At 39.3% G+C, this 17,572-nt stretch overlaps 1 long non-coding RNA gene across 2 annotated transcripts in view; it reads right to left on the bottom strand.

Moving 5' to 3' along the window:
- Positions 1 to 4,707, bottom strand: part of LOC132532812 (uncharacterized) — a 1,004,413-nt gene extending 999,706 nt beyond the window's left edge. The window contains exons 1-2 of one of the 2 annotated variants that reach the window (XR_009544744.1): positions 4,211 to 4,707; positions 3,993 to 4,062 (exon numbers count right to left, since the gene is read on the bottom strand). This is a non-coding gene — a long non-coding RNA (uncharacterized LOC132532812). Of the gene's footprint in view, positions 1 to 3,992 lie in introns of both variants that reach the window. The other variant, XR_009544745.1, reaches the window with a different exon arrangement.
- Positions 4,708 to 17,572: the final 12,865 nt, after the last annotated feature.

Below are 17,572 nucleotides of genomic sequence, written 5' to 3'. Positions count from 1 at the left end.
TATGCGGACTCTCTCAAAAGCCTAGACCAAGTAGATCAGAAGCTTCCAATAGCACAGCTATATACAAGATACTGGGTACTGTACAGCAAACCATAACAAAGGGACTTTTCAAAGTTAACCCAATTAACAAATAATGTGATGATAATATTAACTATTGATTGTCTTTTTGAACCCTAAGACAGCAGGAACCTCACATCTTCACTATAGAGCCCCTACTTCCCCCAGTCCTGGCACCCTTGGATAGGGCTCACTTTCCCGTATGCTTCTCCCAATCCATACCAAATAATATTGCATCCGCCGATCACAACCTAACCAAAGCAACGATTGCCATCTCAACATGCTTCACCTCAGTGTGTATCCAGAGACTTCACGTGTGGAATGACAACCCTTCAGCTTCATTACTCGGGTGAGACCTTTCCTTTTATAGTACACTCTAATTTCATCTCAGGTAGTTCACTTTCTAACAAAGTCCCATAACCTAGACATACACCAGTTTCTGTGAGAGAGAGCGTATGTGCACACGTATCCATAAACTACTGCAAAATATATACCTGAAAGCAGGATTACACTAGAGTTTGCAGTGAGTATCTCCCTAACACTTCCTCTCCACTATTCCAATCTTGGGATCCATGATTGCTCAACAAATTGTTTGGCTTTGTATGTTAACTCTCTTTTCAATCACCAGGTTCCAGATGCCACCAGGATGCTGGCTAGGCTTCCCTGGATTGAAGACCCCACCAATGTGTCCTGGAGCTCAGCTTCCCCAGAGACACACCTTACTAGGGAAAGAGAGAGGCAGACTGGGAGTATGGACCGACCAGTCAACGCCCATGTTCAGCGGGGAAGCAATTACAGAAGCCAGACCCTCTACCTTCTGCAACCCTCAACGACCCTGGGTCCATGCTCCCAGAGGGCTAGAGAATGGGAAGGCTATCATGGGAGAGGGTGGGTTATGGGGATTGGGTGGTGGGAATTGTGTGGAGTTGTACCCCTCCTACCTTATGCTTTTGTTCACTAATCCTTTCTTAAATTAAAAATTTAAATAAAAAAAAAAAAAGAAAAAAGAAACACAAGGTTGTTTTAGAAGAACAGTATTCTATAGGGACAAATTAGCTAACTGAACAAGCAGTCATATTCTTGCTTCAAAATTTTGCTGTGAGATGATGCCACTGTGTTTAAATACCCTTTTAAATATATTTGATATATTAAAAGTTTGAATTATTATAGCCTTGAACAAGCTAAAAGCAAAAAAAAAAAAAAAAAAAAAAACTCTGGCCCCCACTTGCAGTGGGGAAACTTCGCAAGTGGTAACCAGTACAGCAGGTGTCATTCTCTTTCACTCTCTATCACCCTCTCTGCTCTCAATTTCTTTCCATCCTATCAAACAAAATAAAGAATAAAAACATCATTAATTTTTAAAATGAAAATGAAAAATAAAGTCCATGGAGCCAGGCAGTGGCGCACCTGGCTAAGTGCTCACATTATAGCGCACAAGGACTCAGGTTCAAGCCCCTAGTCCCCACCTGCAGGGGGAAAGCTCCATGAGTGGTGAAGCAGGGCTGCAGGTGTCTCCCTGTCTCTCTCCCTCTTGAACTCCCCCTCCTACTCCCCTCTCAATTTCACTCTGTCTTTATCCAACAACAAATAAATAAAATATAAAAAATAATAAAGTCCATCTCAGATGCTCCCTAGTTTATATAAATATATTACCATCTCTTTTCCTTTCTTCTGGAAAACCTGCAAAATCAGGATTTCTAAACTTTCCAGGAGTAGCTATCTACTAGTTGGTTTACATGTTTGTCTTCATTTTCATTTTTGGCTACCAAAGAGTTAAGTGTAATATGCCAGTGTTCATACCCAGAAAGATCTCATATCCAGGAATAAGATACATAAGCAAAAGGTCTGAGAAGACTTCCCTTTACTCCAGTGTTTAAGTAGTGAATATCTAACACCCCAGTTTTCCAAACTCTAGGAGCTCACAGATTATATTTGTGTTGCTGGAAACAGAAAGCATTTACTGCTATATTAACAAAAACTTAGGAACATCTGCTCTTTCATAAGATACATATGTAGGAGCAGAGCTGATTTCCAGGCCCAATTATCTCTTACTTACCATCTTTTTACACCTACACTCAGACAAAGTTCCTCTATCTTTAGCAAAAGCATATAAACGGAAATTTTATAAAATGCTTGCAAAATTGACGAGACATGAAGTTAGTAACCAACAGACAAAGTATTACTTCAATTAGTGATAAAACAATAATGACACTCCTAAATAACTGACTACTTTCAGAAAGTATAAAGGTAATAGGAATAATCTTAATTTAACAATATTAAATTGCCTAAGCAATGTCACAAGAAAAAAAAAGTCCTGTATAGCTGGTATAACTAATCAGCATCTCTCAAACAAGAGGTCTTCCTATTGTATTTTTCTATCACTAAAGAACTGCAGGCAGCAGCTCAGTTTAACTGAAACATCGCATCCACAGAGACAACACAGCAATCCCCAGTTTGCTTTCACAGGAAGAAACCACACTTAGCTGCACCAAGAAGTACACCAATTAATTTTACTCTTCTCCCTCCCTCCTACCCCACAGGTTTTAATCATCTGTTTTGTAGCAACTGTATAAATTATGGGTAATGGCAGCCTTGGAACTTCAGTACCAATAAAAGCCGATACCCACCGCCACCTTCTTGGCATCTTGCCATGCGTGCTATTTTTACGTTAGGCATTAGGAGGCAGCAAATGGTTCAGAACCATGGGCAAAGGGAAAAACATATATATAAGAAGTTGGAAAAAGGCCTAACTCTGCAAAGCATAGAAAGCTGGCATCATCTTAAATAGAGATTTTTTTGGAGAATTTAGATTTACTATAAGGAAGAATTAGAAGGGGAAAGAGTTTGGTATTCATGGAGACTGTCCTGAAACTGTCTGAATCTCATCCCCCATTTCGACATCTCTAAAAATAAAAACTCTGATGTTGACCTGAAGGGAGAATAACACAGGTCTGCAGTTCACCCTAATTTTGTTTTGTTTCTTGGCTCTAGAAGCAAGTATCTCATGGTTGCCAATATGAAATTCTCAGGTCACTCTTGCTTTGGCACTGTCAGTACTAAAGCAGACACTATTCAAACCACCACAGACACACCAGCACTGATTCTGCCTCATATTGCTTCAGACTGGTGAAGACATTTACATATTTAAAGCAAGCACGTTACTTAGAAACACCAATACTACAGCTACGTTTCAAAAACCACACATGTGACATGTACTCTAAAATACTGTGCCTTGAGGTGACACATCTGTCTTATTTTATGAAGTTGAAAATGGACTTTTCATTTTCCTAAAAGGAAGGGAAAAAAAATCTAAACAGAGCTGTATTATTTAAGTCATAATGCTCAGCTAAATATAGGAAATAGCTTAAAACACCTTAGAATTAGCATGATTGGTTTAGGATGTCAAAATTACATTTGATTCTCACACACTCTCTCTCTCTAGATATCTACTTTTTATAATAATTATAAGTCATGTTTAATTCACATGAGAATTTTATTTTAAGCAGAAATAGAAAGCGTGTTCCCTTAGAAAGCAAGCTGCTAGGAAACAAAAGTAAAAGATATGCACAGAAGATTGTGTATTGTATGAAATAGGAAAACTTCACATCTCCAAAGAGTTCCTGAGAATTTTGCATTGTTCTTCAACTGTATTGCTAAGAATCTTTATATTATGTGCACATAACACTCAGCTGTCACTAAATAGAGACAGTAGAACAGCAGTGGGAAAAAGAAACACATTCGTTATTATGATAGCAATAACAATAAACAGTGCTTGCTAAAAGTAACCCCCATCTAATAATGCAGAGATGATGCAGAAAACCTATTTTGTTTCTAGATTATTTATACATGAGTGCAAACTCCTCCAATAAACAAATTGCATCTTTATTACAACGAACTCTCAGCAGTAGTTGAAAAAAAAACCACACATTACTTACTGTTTTTAAGATGTCTGTGCTATCCTTCTCGATTCAAATAGGTAAAAAAGAATCACAACCACAAGGAAATCTAGCAGGCAAAAGGAAAAAAAAAAAGAGGGAAAATAGTAAGCATTAGTTGTCAGAAATTTACCATCTTCAGGTTTTCTTGAGGTACTTCCCACAAGATCCCAAAGCAAAGAAGAAAAAGAAAAAAGTTGGAGAAAAACATCACACACATCATGAGCCGACTTTCTCCACAAACCCATGCAGCTCCAAACTTTAAAGTAAAGCCTCAAATTGGTGAGCATCCCGATTGAGCAAATATCCGACTTCAGTTTCACTGGTGACAGACACAGTTTCAGTGAAGACAAACACATGTCCAAAATTATGGCTACTTTCATGCATTATCCAGATTTTCCCCCTGCTTCTCTCCTTTTCTCCTTTTTCCATTCACATTTTTCTTCCTACAAAATGCACATAGGTCTGTTCTTCCTTGTACCCCGAGTCAGGCCTGGCTTTGAAATGCATTTCAATCTCTCAACACAGACTGCTTTCATTGCATTTAGAGTCCCACTAAGGCCCAGCTTTAAAAGCTACTGATTCTTTTTTTCTTTAGCCTTCCTCACAAAGGAAGGGTATTTTGTAAATTACCAGCTCGTTCAGATCAACAAAAGGTACTTTCATAGAAAGCCCCATTTGATTTTGCTCAAATTTGATTACAAGGATGGAGAAAAGGAAAGGAAGTCAAAAAGAAAAACCCCAGATGGCTTTTTCATTCATCTCAGTGAATGAGCTTTATCTGTGCCTTTTGAAACTGTAGCAGTGGAAAAGCATTTCTGTTGGCTTAAAAAACTTGACAAAAATTATTGGTTTGCCATTTCTCATGTAACAGCCATTGGGAACTGGATGAAAAGACTTTTTCATGGGATCGCCTGCTTGGATCAAAATAATGGAGATTAGGTATTTCATTATAAATTACAGTGGGAGATAGAGCAGGCTGTCATATTAATAGCAACCTGCTCATGGCCTTCAATGGTAGCTATTCTCCTAGACAAAGGACCAAGGGGGTTGTCTATTGAACTTGTACTTTAGGCCTGATCAATTTTCTATCATCAAGGCAAAAGGTGAGATGACTAACAAAGGAATTCACACATGAGTGACCTCATAAGCCTACAGATAAAACAGCTTAAAGAAGCAAAATACATCCTGAAATTATGGATGATAAACTATATAAAGGAGACGTAGTATAAGAATGAGAGAGGAAAGAGCAATGGTCTATAATTCTCCTCTCTCTTCTTGGCCAAATGGACACATTAAAAGCTACTTGTTTTTCAGCTGCAGATAATTGCAACGTTTGGTTTGCAGTGGTCGGCTTTAAATCCTTCAGTGGACTTTTTTTTTTTTCTTCCCTAAGCACAACTCCAGTCATTTCATTCTCTCTTAACAACAGCATTGTGTTGGAGACAAAGCTTTCACCCAGAAACATACTTAAAAATAAAATCTAAAAAGAATCACAAGCAACACAGGCTTCAACATGTTACACAGCAGAGTGTGCCTTTGCTATTTGCTACAGATTGCCAGCCTCTTAAGCACTTCCTTCTTAGGATGCAAAGCATTTTAAAGACTAAACTGTACCTGCAACTAGAAGGCACAGAATCTTAATGAAGCATAATGAAACATGTGATTCAATAAAGAGTCTTTCAGAAAATACAAGTGATAAAATACTAATCCAAAAACCAGTGAAGGATAGGTGATTAATTTTCATCTAATCACAAGGATATAATTTAGGCTTCCAATTGAAGTTGTCCAAATCACTCCAGGAATTGCTGAAATTTTCTGTCCTGTTACATTCCCAACAAATTTTCTTTTTAAAATATTATGATTTCTTCCTGCTGCTCTTAGTGTTCCTTGCACCCAGCATGGTAGTAGACAACTTATTCCAGAGATAAAACCCACAGAACCAGATAGACCAACACTTGAAAATGCAGCAACAGTATGGCACTTTGTGCACATTACATAAAATTAACACAAAGTAAAAATGCATGTGAGCAGGATATGTTTTTACTGTGCTGCATTTCCTTAAAGCCAAAAAGAGTAGTATGCAATTTTTAACATAAAAGGACTTCCAATGGCCTAAAAGCTTCAGAAAATACCCTAAGTATTGCCCATGATAGCAGCTGTCAAAATATGGCTACATTTGAAAGGCGTCTTTTGACAGGTGTAATGACCTTCAACTCTTGGGCACAAGCAGTCATTGCACATGCTCACACAGTCATGATGACACAGAGTCACTTTCATAAAGATGAGTAGAACATGGACATAACGCATTCTGAAGCATGCATACCAACGACACCATGTTTTTGTAATTTGTATTCCTTTTGGTTTTAAAGAAAACCCTGGATCCCTCAACTCTTTTAATTAAAGAGACTCTAAATTCAAGATTATCAAAAAGAACTTTAAAAGTTAGAAGTTAGTGTGCAGGCAAGATCTTCCACTATTGGCCTAAGGCGGAATGGGTGAGAATTTTTCCAGTGAGTAACTGAACAGCATTCTTCAGAGTCTGAAAATCTTCATGTATCTTGACCTAGTTATTTCACTTCTAGGAATATTCCCTCTAGAAATTATCATAAATGTAGATAAATGTTTTTTTTCTACAAAGATACTTATCATAAAGTGAGTCAGGAAGTAATAACCTAATGTTTAGGAGTACACATTCTGGAGCCAGAATGGTCAAGTTCCAACTACTTACTACTTGGCCAACCCCAATTACAAAGTGATGACTGTGGTTATTAACGCCTCTAGGCCTCAGTTTTCTTTTTTTTTAATTAGTGGTTTAATATTGGTTTACAAAATTGTAACATAGTATAGAAATAATTCCACACAGTTCCTACCACCAGAGTTCTGTGTCTCCATCCCCTCTCCTGGAAACTGCAGGAGTTCTTCCAAGGTCACCAAGATGTGCTGATTCTATAACTATATATTTATATCTATGTATGTGTATGTGTATGTGTATGTGTATGTATATGTTTATGTATTCCCCCATTTTTCCAATGGTTCTGCCATCACTTCTTTTCTAAGTGCTTGTTTGAACCTGGGTCGTTGTGCACTATAATGTGTGCACTCAGCTAGGTGCACCACTACCTGGCCCCATAAATAATATTTTGCCACTTTAAGTAGATTATAGTAACTGAAATAATGTATATAAATTAATGGCAACTGCAAGTGCATCTATTACTAATTCCAAATGTCTTCCCCTTTTCCTTTTCTCTCTCAGATAAGCTAACCATGCCTGGCTTCCTCTGGTGTTTTCCAGACATGCTCCCCTGTCATTGGTAGTGTAAAAACAACATTCCTGGTGACAAACACTTTGGATCCTGGTGGAATGGGGGTACAGAGCCCTCAGGTTCACTTTCCCTATTGTTTACCACCCCCCGCGAGTATGGACCAGAATTCTTTTTGGGAGTTCTGGCTGCTGTAATTAATTGCTTCTCCACTGGACATAGGCAGGTCAGTTCATACTGCCAGCCTGTTTCTATCTTTCCTTAGTGGGGTAAGTCTATGCCTCAGTTTTCTCATCTTTAAGATACATATATCAAAAGTATATTATGAAAATTATGAGTTAATATGTGTGAAGAATTAAATAAATGATTCATATAAACTAATTACTGACCAAGTATTACAGATATTTATTCTTTATTATTATAAATTCTCCAAATCTAGACAACTGTTAATTATAATAAATACATACAATATAATATGCTCACAAAAGATCATATTTCTTACTGACTTGGAAAATTCAGAATGTAAAACTCTACACCTATCTATAAAGTTCTTACATATAACGTGTCATTAACAGCCGAGTGGCAGTTGACTTTATTCCTGAATAATGTAATTTCAAGTGCTACTTTTAAATTTTAAATCTTATGAAAATTAATAAAGTATCTCATTGTATATTCATGAGAGATTGTGAAGAAAAAGGAAAAGTTAGAGGAGTACCAAATAGCTTACAGCACTTGATTAAACAGACGTAGGCCAGACTAAGGGGAAAAATCAGAATCCATACCAAAGCTCACCTCAGTGCTTAGCACTAAGATCTTCATATAAGATATGCTTCCACAACTGGGAAGCAAGCTTAAACTCTCAAATGTAAATAGATTAAGCATAAGCATAGTGGATCTACAAAAGTTTCCACCCCTAGACGTTGTCAATATGTGGGTCATCAAAGATATCTGACATCAGGGGAATCAAGAAAAATCAAGGTTGTGTATGGGAAGGTATAGACTTGGGTGAACATGGAAAGGCTGGTTATATGTAACACAAATATCTTTGATTGAGTCAGCATCAAAGTAAAAAAAAAATCAAGGAATCAAAAAAATGTGTCAACAGCAGGAATTTAGTTATGACCTGAGTAACAGTAGGGGAGTTTAAATATAGACCTGCAGACAAGGAGAAATGTCTACTCTAGAAAATCTAGAAAAGTAGAAATACACAAAACTCAGCAACAACAACAAAAATAATGAATAATAAAGGGAGAAGCTCTAAATAGACTTTTCACCAAAGAAAATATGGCCAACAGGCATATGAGACATTCTCAAGCTCACTGATTATCAGGGAAATGCAAATCAAAGAGTATGACACCAAAGTAAAAATCTCTAGGTGGAAAGTGAGAGGAAAGGAGGTGGGGGGACACAGACCTTTGGTGGTGGGAATGGTGTTAATATACACTCCTATTAACTTATAGTCTCATAAGTCACTATTTAATTAATATGAGGGGGAAAATGGATCGAATGTCTCAATTTTTTTGATACATAAACCACAGCTCTGAGTATGTGTTCATTCAATCTATGTTCAAACTGGTGGCACAGCTATATACAAATAATGTCAAAGGACATAAATTATGGTGATGTTGGTTATGATACAGCAAATCCTAACAAAGGAACTTTTCAAAGTTAACCCAATTACCAAATAATGTGATTATAACAATAACTATTTGTTGTCTTCTTAAACCCTAAGACAGCAGGAACCTCACATTTCCACTATAGAGACTATATTTCCCCCAGTCCTGGAACATTAGGGTGGGGTGCACTTTCCTGAATGCTTCTCTCAAGTCATACCATATAATATTGCATCCACCGATCACAACCTAATCAGTGCAATGAGTACCACCTCAGCATGCTTCACTTCAGACTGTGTCCAGAGATTTCAGGTGTGGAATGACAACCCTTCAGCTTCATGACTTGGGTGAGACCTTTCCTTTCATAGTATACTCTAATTCCATCCAAGCAGTTCACTTCCTAACAAAGTCCCAAAACCTAGATATAGACCAGGTCCCATGAGATAGAGTATATGTTCACATGTATCCATAAACTAGGGCAAAATATATACCTGAAAGCAAAAGTACACAATAGTCTGCAGTGAGTCAGTATAAACTTCCTAATGAAATAGTATCTAATTAGACTTAGATACCCCCCTCACCTACTTCCTATTACAGTTCTCTCACTCACTCCAAAGATAACCTTAGCAAAGCAAGGACTGCAAAAGCTGAATAAGGGCAAGAGACTGTCATACTTTAATGATGACTCTTTAGTCACTATCAGGCCACCCCATCAGCTGGGGCCCTATTCAGGGAGTCCTGAGATTCCCAAACAGACATGATAGGCCTAGACCTCGAATACATCCCTCTCTCCATTGTTACCAGTCATCTCTATCAGGAACAATAAGATCGACCCCTTTTTGGGCCCCCCATAGGACCTTGCTCTCAACTTGGATCAACAATGTTAGAGAATGTTCCATCCTCCGAAGGGAGGATGGACAACATACTCTATGCTATCTATCTGAGGAAGATGGGTCCTGAAAGTGGGTCAGCTTGGAATGTAACTATTCATGACCACAGAATGTGAGCTCAAATCCACAGGGATGCAGAGATCACAGAGGCTCCTAAGCTGAATATGGGCCCCAGACCAAATCAAATCAATGGGGTTTACAGTCAACACTGTTTATACCCCTTTCCCATATTAGAGAGCTACTCTCTTCCCTGATCCAGCTTTCTGTCCCTTTTCCAGCCATGACATCATCTCCCCACACAATAACTTGGATCTACGTGCATATCAGATTTCAAGCTCAGGGAAAGGAAAAAAAAAAAACTAGCATAGCCACAGGCCTTTTGGAATATAACTAAAATATGACTACTAGTTATCTACAAAATGGAGGACCCCCCCCCCAACACTTCATCTGCACTACTCCAACCTTTAGGTCCATGATTGTTCAGCAATTTGTTTGGCTTTGTATGTTACTTCTCTTTCCAGCCACCAGGTTCCAGATGCTAGCATGATGCAGACCAGACTTCTCTGAACAGATGACCCCACCAATGTGTCCTGGAGCTCCACTTCCCCAGAGCCCCACCCTGCTAGGGAAAGAGAGAGGCAGGCTGGGAGTATGGATGGGACAGTCAACGCCCATGTTCAGCGGGGAAGCAATTACAGAAGCCAGACCTTCCACCTTCTGCAACCCACAATGACCTTGGGTTCATGCTCCCAGAAGGATAAAGAAGAGGAAAGCTATCAGGGGAGGGGATGGGATATGGAGATCTGGTGGTGGGAACTGTGTGGAGTTGTACCCCTCTTACCCTACAGTTTTGTTAATGTCTCCTTTTTTATATATAAATAAATACATAAATAGATAAACTTCAAACTGGTAATAAGACTGAATTTTAACAGTGAGCTCCAATTGTTAATACATTTCTAGTAATAACATGTTCTTTGAAATATTAAATCTCCTAAAAGCTTAGACCAGGGAGAACAGAAGCAACTGTTGGTGTTACTTTATTAGATACAGCTATATGTATAGAGCATAAAAGGACATAAATTATGGTGAAGTCTTGTATGATACAGCAAATGCTAACAAAGGGATTTTCAAAAATAATCCAACTGCCAAATAATTTGGCTATAGCAGTAACTATCTATTTCCTTCTTAAACCCTTAGACAGCAGGAACCTTCCCCTTCCTCTAAAAAGCCCATATTTCTCCCGTGCCTGGAACTTCTAGGGTGGGGCTCACTTTCCTGCATGCTTCTCTCAGTTCAGACCAACTAATACTGCATCTTCTAATCCCAGCCTAAGCACTGCAACCAGTACCACCCTGGCATATTTCACTTCAGCTATGTCCATCAGGCGTGGAATGTCAACCCTTCAGCTTCATTACTCAGGTGAGACCTTTCCTAGCTCATAGGACTCCTTAATTCCATTTCAGTGGTACACTTCTTAACAAAACCTCAAAACCTAGTTACAGACCAGGTTCCCAAAAGACAGGGCATATGTACACATGTATCCATAAATTAGGGCAAAATATATACCTGAAAGGAAAAGTGCGCAATAGTTTGCAGTGGGTCAATAAATGAAACAAGCAAGTAGAAAGACCTAAAAAGACACCATAAAGTACTTAATGAAACAGTTTCTACTTAGACCTAGATACCTTCCTCACTCACAGATGGGACTTAAGGAAAAAAGCTGCCAGTGTTTCCATTTTATAACTAAAAACTATTAAAAAAAAAAAAAACTTAAAAAAAATATTTTACCAGAGCACTGGCCTCTGGTGGTGGAGGGGAATTGAACCTGGAACTTTGGCACAAACATCACTTTGCATAACCATTATGCTATCTACTCCCCAAAATACCCACCCTCAGACAGGTCTATTGCAACACATCCAAGGACTCCAGAGGGTGATGGCCCAGTATCTTATAGTGAAGGAAGAGGACAAGCTGGTGGTGAGTGTGGTGTGCTGACCTCTACCACAGGGAAATATGGAGCTGTACAGTTCTGACAATACTCTTCTAAAGCAACATTTCTCCAATAAAGTGATCTTAAGGATGGGGGAAAGGGACCTCGGCTGGGGAAATGAGTGTCTTGCAGACACCTATTGTGGGAAGATGAGAGGTTATACTTAGATGTCAACAACTGTACTGTAAACTGTTAGCCACTCTCCCAATAAAGTATATTTTTAAAGAATGGAAACAAAGACCAAATTGATGTGTGTCCCTTTCCCTACTCCTAATCTATGAGGAGAAAGAACCAGAGGAGGGCAGGAAGACAGGTGCCTGGGACAGAGCTCCCTCTTCCCTCTGGTGAGTCCTTAGTCCAATTTGAGCTAAGGGGTATGGGGAAGGTGGGGACATAGAGAGTTTTATGCAAATGGACTATTAACTAGAAGAGGCTGGGAAGTGTTGGCAGCTCAACACAGCCCAGAAAGGTGACAAGACATACATACAGCTGAAGCAAAGAAAATGTAATACATATTTCTGTTGGTCTGCTTCTAAATTCTCCTTCTAAGACCCCTTCTGTTTCATTGCTTTAATCCCCCCCCCTTAACACTGTATTGTATTTACATAACCACTGTTAACTAAGCACCACCCTGCCTCCATGGCATTGGTTTAATCCTCACTGTTTTGCACGCTTTTTCCTTCTCCCCACCCCCTATCCTACATACATCCTCTTCGGACCTGACTCTTCCACCTCAGGATATATAAGGACAGGATTGTGATTAGAGATAGCTTAGATTGCGCTGTGTTCCACATGAATAGAGACTGAACTGCTTAGCACTCAGCCATGAGTCCCTGGTCATCTCTCTCTCCCGCCCGCGAAGCTAGCCCAACATATTTCTCAATCCGTGACTTACATATTTATCATGCCTTGCCTGGAAAAGTGTTAAACTTAAAAACTAAACACATTGTAGTGCACAAGGACCCAGGTTCAAGCCCCAAGTCCCCACCAGCAGGGGTAAAGCTTCACAAGTGATGAAGCAGTGCTTCCCTTCTATCTCCCTCTCCCCTCTCAATTTCTCTGTCTCTATTCAACAATAAATAAAAATAATAATGATGATGGTAATAATAATAAAATAAAGAAACATTAAAAAGGGGGTGGCACACTTGGTTGAGCACACATTGCTAAGGACAAGGACCAGGTTCAAGCCCCCAGTTCTCACCTAGAGGGGGAAAGTTTCTCAAATGGTGAAGCAGTGCTGCAGGTGTCTCTCTGTCTCTCTCCTCTCTATGTCCCCTCACCTCTCAATTTCTGGCTGTCTCTATCCAATAAATAAAGATAATAAAATTGTTTTTAAAAACTAGACTTGTCAATAAATATGAAGTAATAAAAGTTTAAGTAATGAAAGTGCTATATGATTCAGAAATTCCACTTATGGAGTTATATCTAAAAGAACTGAAGAAAAAATGTGAAAAGATATTTGTATACTCAAGTTAATAGCAGATCTACACACAATAACCAAAAAGTGAATGAAAGTCCATGAGCAAATGTCCATTAGCAAACTGTCCATCAGCAAACTGCCAACTGCATGTTTTCAGCCTTCAGAAGAAAATTCTTATGTTTGTTACAACATGGAGGAACCTTGAAGACTGTGTGGTACATGAAATAAGTCAGACTCCAAAGAATAAATATGGCCCTGTTTATATGGAATATCTAGAGTATTCTCCCAGTTCTCAAAGCAGGAGAATAAAATGATGAGGACTTCCAGGGTCTGTGGCAAAGGAAGAATCTGGAGTTATGGTCTGATGGGAAGAACATCTCAGTTCAGCAAGATGGAAAGAGTTCCAGAGAAAAGAGGATGACGATATTGACACAACAATGGACTTCACACTTTACTATGGTTAAAGATGGAACAGGTGGAATAGCTCAATTGCTTTGCCATGTGCACCACCCAGGTTTGAGCCTGGCCACCACCACAGTGAAGGAAACTTCAGTGCTATGGTTGATCTCCCCACTCCCTGCCTTCTGCCTCTCCATCTCTATATAAATAATAATAAGTAAAAAAAAAAAACTAAAATGGTTAAAGATGGAGCTGGAGAGATAGCTCACCTGATAGAGCATATGCCTTCACACGCACAACCCAGATTTGAGCCCCAACACCAAATGAGAGCACTGCAATACCAGGAGCAGCTCTGTTGCTGTGATGTCTCTCAGTAAGTCTTCCTGTCACTCTATCTGAATGAGAAAAAAATAATATAGTTGGGCTGAGAGTAATAAAACTGCATGCACAAGGCCTTGACTTTACAAAACAAATAAGATTTTTTTCCTGTAAATTATTATTTCCCTAATAAAACTAATAAAGACATCATTAACTTACTGAATTAAAAAATAAGGGGACTGGTGGTGGCACACCTAGGAAAGCACACACGTTATAGCGCACTATGACCCAGGTTTAAGTCCCCAGTCCCTACCTGCAAGAGGGAAGCTTCATAAAAGGTGAAACAACCACAACAATGACAAAACAAGGGCAACAAAAGGAAAGGGGAAAAAAGCCTCCAGGAGCAGTGGATTCATAGTGCAGGCACCGAGCCCAGCAATAACCCTGGAGACTAAAATAAAATAAAATAAAAAATAAAAAGTGAAACAGTGCTACAGCTGTCTCTCTTTATCCCCTCTTCCCTCTAGATTTCTCTGTAATCACTCATATATTATCTGTGACTATGAGTATTTTTATGTCAGCACTGGCTTTCTTTCTAGTTTAATAATAATTACATAAGGTACAGTGCATCCAACAGAAAGAAGAATTAAAAAACAAAATGGTTAAAGTGTCATGAGATAGCTTGGCTTGCATACAGTTGGTCCCAGGTTTGATCCCTAGCACCACCAGTAGCCAGAACTGAGCTGTCCTCTAGTCAATAAATAAGCAAATGGTTAAAATGCTTTAGTGGTGTTTGTTTGTTTTTACCAGAGCACTGTTAAGCTCTGGCTTATGGTGGTGCAGGGGATTGAACCTGAGACTTGGAGCCTCAGAAATAAAAATCTCTTTGCATAACCATTATGCTATCTCCCCCATCCCAAATGCTTTATTGGCCAGATTTCTCATATAGAAGGACAGAGACAGAGATAAAAGGATAGAGAGAAAGAGACCACAGCACTGAAGCTTCCTTCAATACAGTGGTGGCCGGGCTCAAACCTGGGTTGCACACTACCAACATGAGCTATCTTGCCTACCCTTTACAGTAATTTTAAAAAATAATATGAAAAAGAGGAAGTCGGGCGCTAGCACAGCAGGTTAAGCGCATGTGGCACAAAGCTCAGGGACCAGCATAAGGATCCGGTTCGATCCCGGGCTCCCCATCTGCAGGGGATTCACTTCACAGGTGGTGAAGCAGGTCTGCAGGTGTCTATCTTTCTCTCCCCCTCTCTGTCTGCCCTCCTCTCTCCATTTCTCTCTACCCTATCTAACAACAATAACATCAATAACAACAACAATAATAACTACAACAACAATAAAAAACAAGGGCAACAAAAGGAAAAATAAATAAATAAAATTTAAAAATAATAATAATATGAAAAAGAAATGCTATTTACTATTTTAGGGCTTTTATTATTAATAATAGGAAGAGAGAAGAAGAGGAAGAAGAGAGAGAAAAAGAGAGGGAGAGAAGGGAAAGGCTGCTATGAACAATCAACTGTGCCATGTACACCTGATCCAGTAATGAGATCTGGCTAGCCACAAGTTATGCTGAGTGCTTACACTAGAGTTGGAGTTCAATACCTATGATGAAGGGGTGTCATTTTGTAACCAACCTGCAGAAAATATATTTTATTAATTTACAATATTAATTAGACATTAATTAAATCACAATGATATGTGACAACAGGGTTTAGAATAAATCCAGACTGGACTGGCATCTGAACAGTTTAAGTATAACCAGGAAAGGGTTAGTAACATAGATAACTCACTTGTGTAGTGTGCTGCATTGCCACAGGTGACCAGGTAGAAGCCTGTGTCCCATGGCATTAAAGGAAGCTTCAGTGCTGAGGGGTCCCTACCTGTCTGTCTGTCTGTGTCACTCTTCTTGTCTGGAAAAGGAAATCCAACAGCCTATGGTGGAGAGAAATAGCACTTTGGTGGTAAATGAGATGTGCTGACATATTTAGAAAAATATGAAATTGGTGGTCTGAGAGGTGACGCAGCGGATAAAACATTGGACTCTCAAGCATGGGGTCCTGAGTTCAATCCCCAGCAGCAGTTCATATACCAAATGTCTGGTTCTTTCTCTCTCCTATCTTCCTCATTAATTTTTACATAAAATCAAGGGCCAGGTGGTGGCACACTTGGTTTAGTGCACACATTACAGTGTGCCAGGTCCTGGGTTCAAGCTCCTGGTCCCCACCTACAGGGGGAAAGCTTCACAAGTGGTGAAGCAGGGCTTCAGGTGTCTCTGTCTCTTTCCCTCTCTGCCTCTCCCTCCCCATTCAATTTCTCTCTGTCTCTGCCCAATAATAAATAAAATATTTTTTAAAAAATTAAAAATTAAATAAATATATTTTAAAAATACATGAAATTGTACCCATATGACAGCAACAGTCTTCTAAAACAGTATTTCCTCAATAATAGCCCTGGTGGAAAAAATGTTTTAATTAATAAAGAGAAAAAACAAAAGGAGGCTACCATCCCAATATATCATTAGATCAAACATTCAGGGTCATAAAATCAAGAGTTATGTTGTCCCAATGTCCCTGCATTATTGACTTTAACTTTAAACAAAACTTAAACTTTCTTCATGTCCTTGCAGCATGATCTCAATTTCCTCACTAGTCAGTAACTAAGAAGAGAAATAATTGATTTTTGGATAGAGACAGAAATAAATTGAGGGAGAAGGACAAACTAGGGAAGGGGAGGGGAAAAGAGGGGAAAACACCTGCAGACCTGCTTCACTGCTCCTGAAGCTTCCCCACAGCAGGTGGGGACTGAGGGCTTGACCTCGGACCCTTGTGAATGGTAACGTGTGCTGAACTGGGGACACCACCACCTAGGCCCCTATGAAGAGAATTTATGCAGCATAAAAGAATGGTAATTACTGGTAACCAATCACAATGGAAAAAAAAATTCTTATCCACACTTTATAAACTGGGTTGTAACCACTAAAATCTAAGTTTCTGACGACTCTTTTTGAAGCCTCCATGTTCAGCCTTCTCCAAGATTTCAGATCGTTTCTTGTTCAATAAAGTATTCCTACCAAATAAAGCTCTCAATGTTTTTTGGCAACATTTGGTGTCTGAAGTGGGGTCCAAAGACAACCCGTAACAATCCCTAAAAAAACCAGTGAGTAACCAGACGTCAAATGCATGGAGTTCATTTCACTGTTCCCTCATTTAACCATCCTGGCACAGCCATCAGTGACACTGAGGTTAAAGTTCCACTCCTGTTTTGTTGAGTTCTCCAGTTTTATTGAATGGCCATTGTTGAAGCTTCTAGGGGAAGGGGGGCACCCTTTTCTGCTCAAAATGGAGTGGACATATGATTTCCTGTATTTCTGGAAAAACAGAATGCCTCATATGTAGAATGTCATAAAATCTAAAGCAAAGATGGGTTCCACCTGATTCATATCTCAGTGCTGGGAAATTGTGCAGATGCAGTCACATCTGCCATGTTGTCCCCTCAGGCTACTGCTAGTTCCCGCAAGAGTTGGGACATTCTCGGAGTGCCTGTTCAGCCATGTTGTGCCCTCAGGGCATTGTCTAGATCCCCCGTGATATCTGGAGAGCTTTGGTCACTCCTCCCCCCTCCCATTCTCACTAGAATTATCATCCTATCCTGGAGTGCTATGGTTACTCC

This window comes from Erinaceus europaeus, chromosome 14, assembly GCF_950295315.1.
Source record: "Erinaceus europaeus chromosome 14, mEriEur2.1, whole genome shotgun sequence".
In the NCBI taxonomy this organism is placed as follows: Eukaryota; Metazoa; Chordata; class Mammalia; order Eulipotyphla; family Erinaceidae; genus Erinaceus; species Erinaceus europaeus.
The sequence above is the reverse complement of the archived record's forward strand: the minus strand, read 5'-3'. Positions and strand labels throughout refer to the sequence as shown.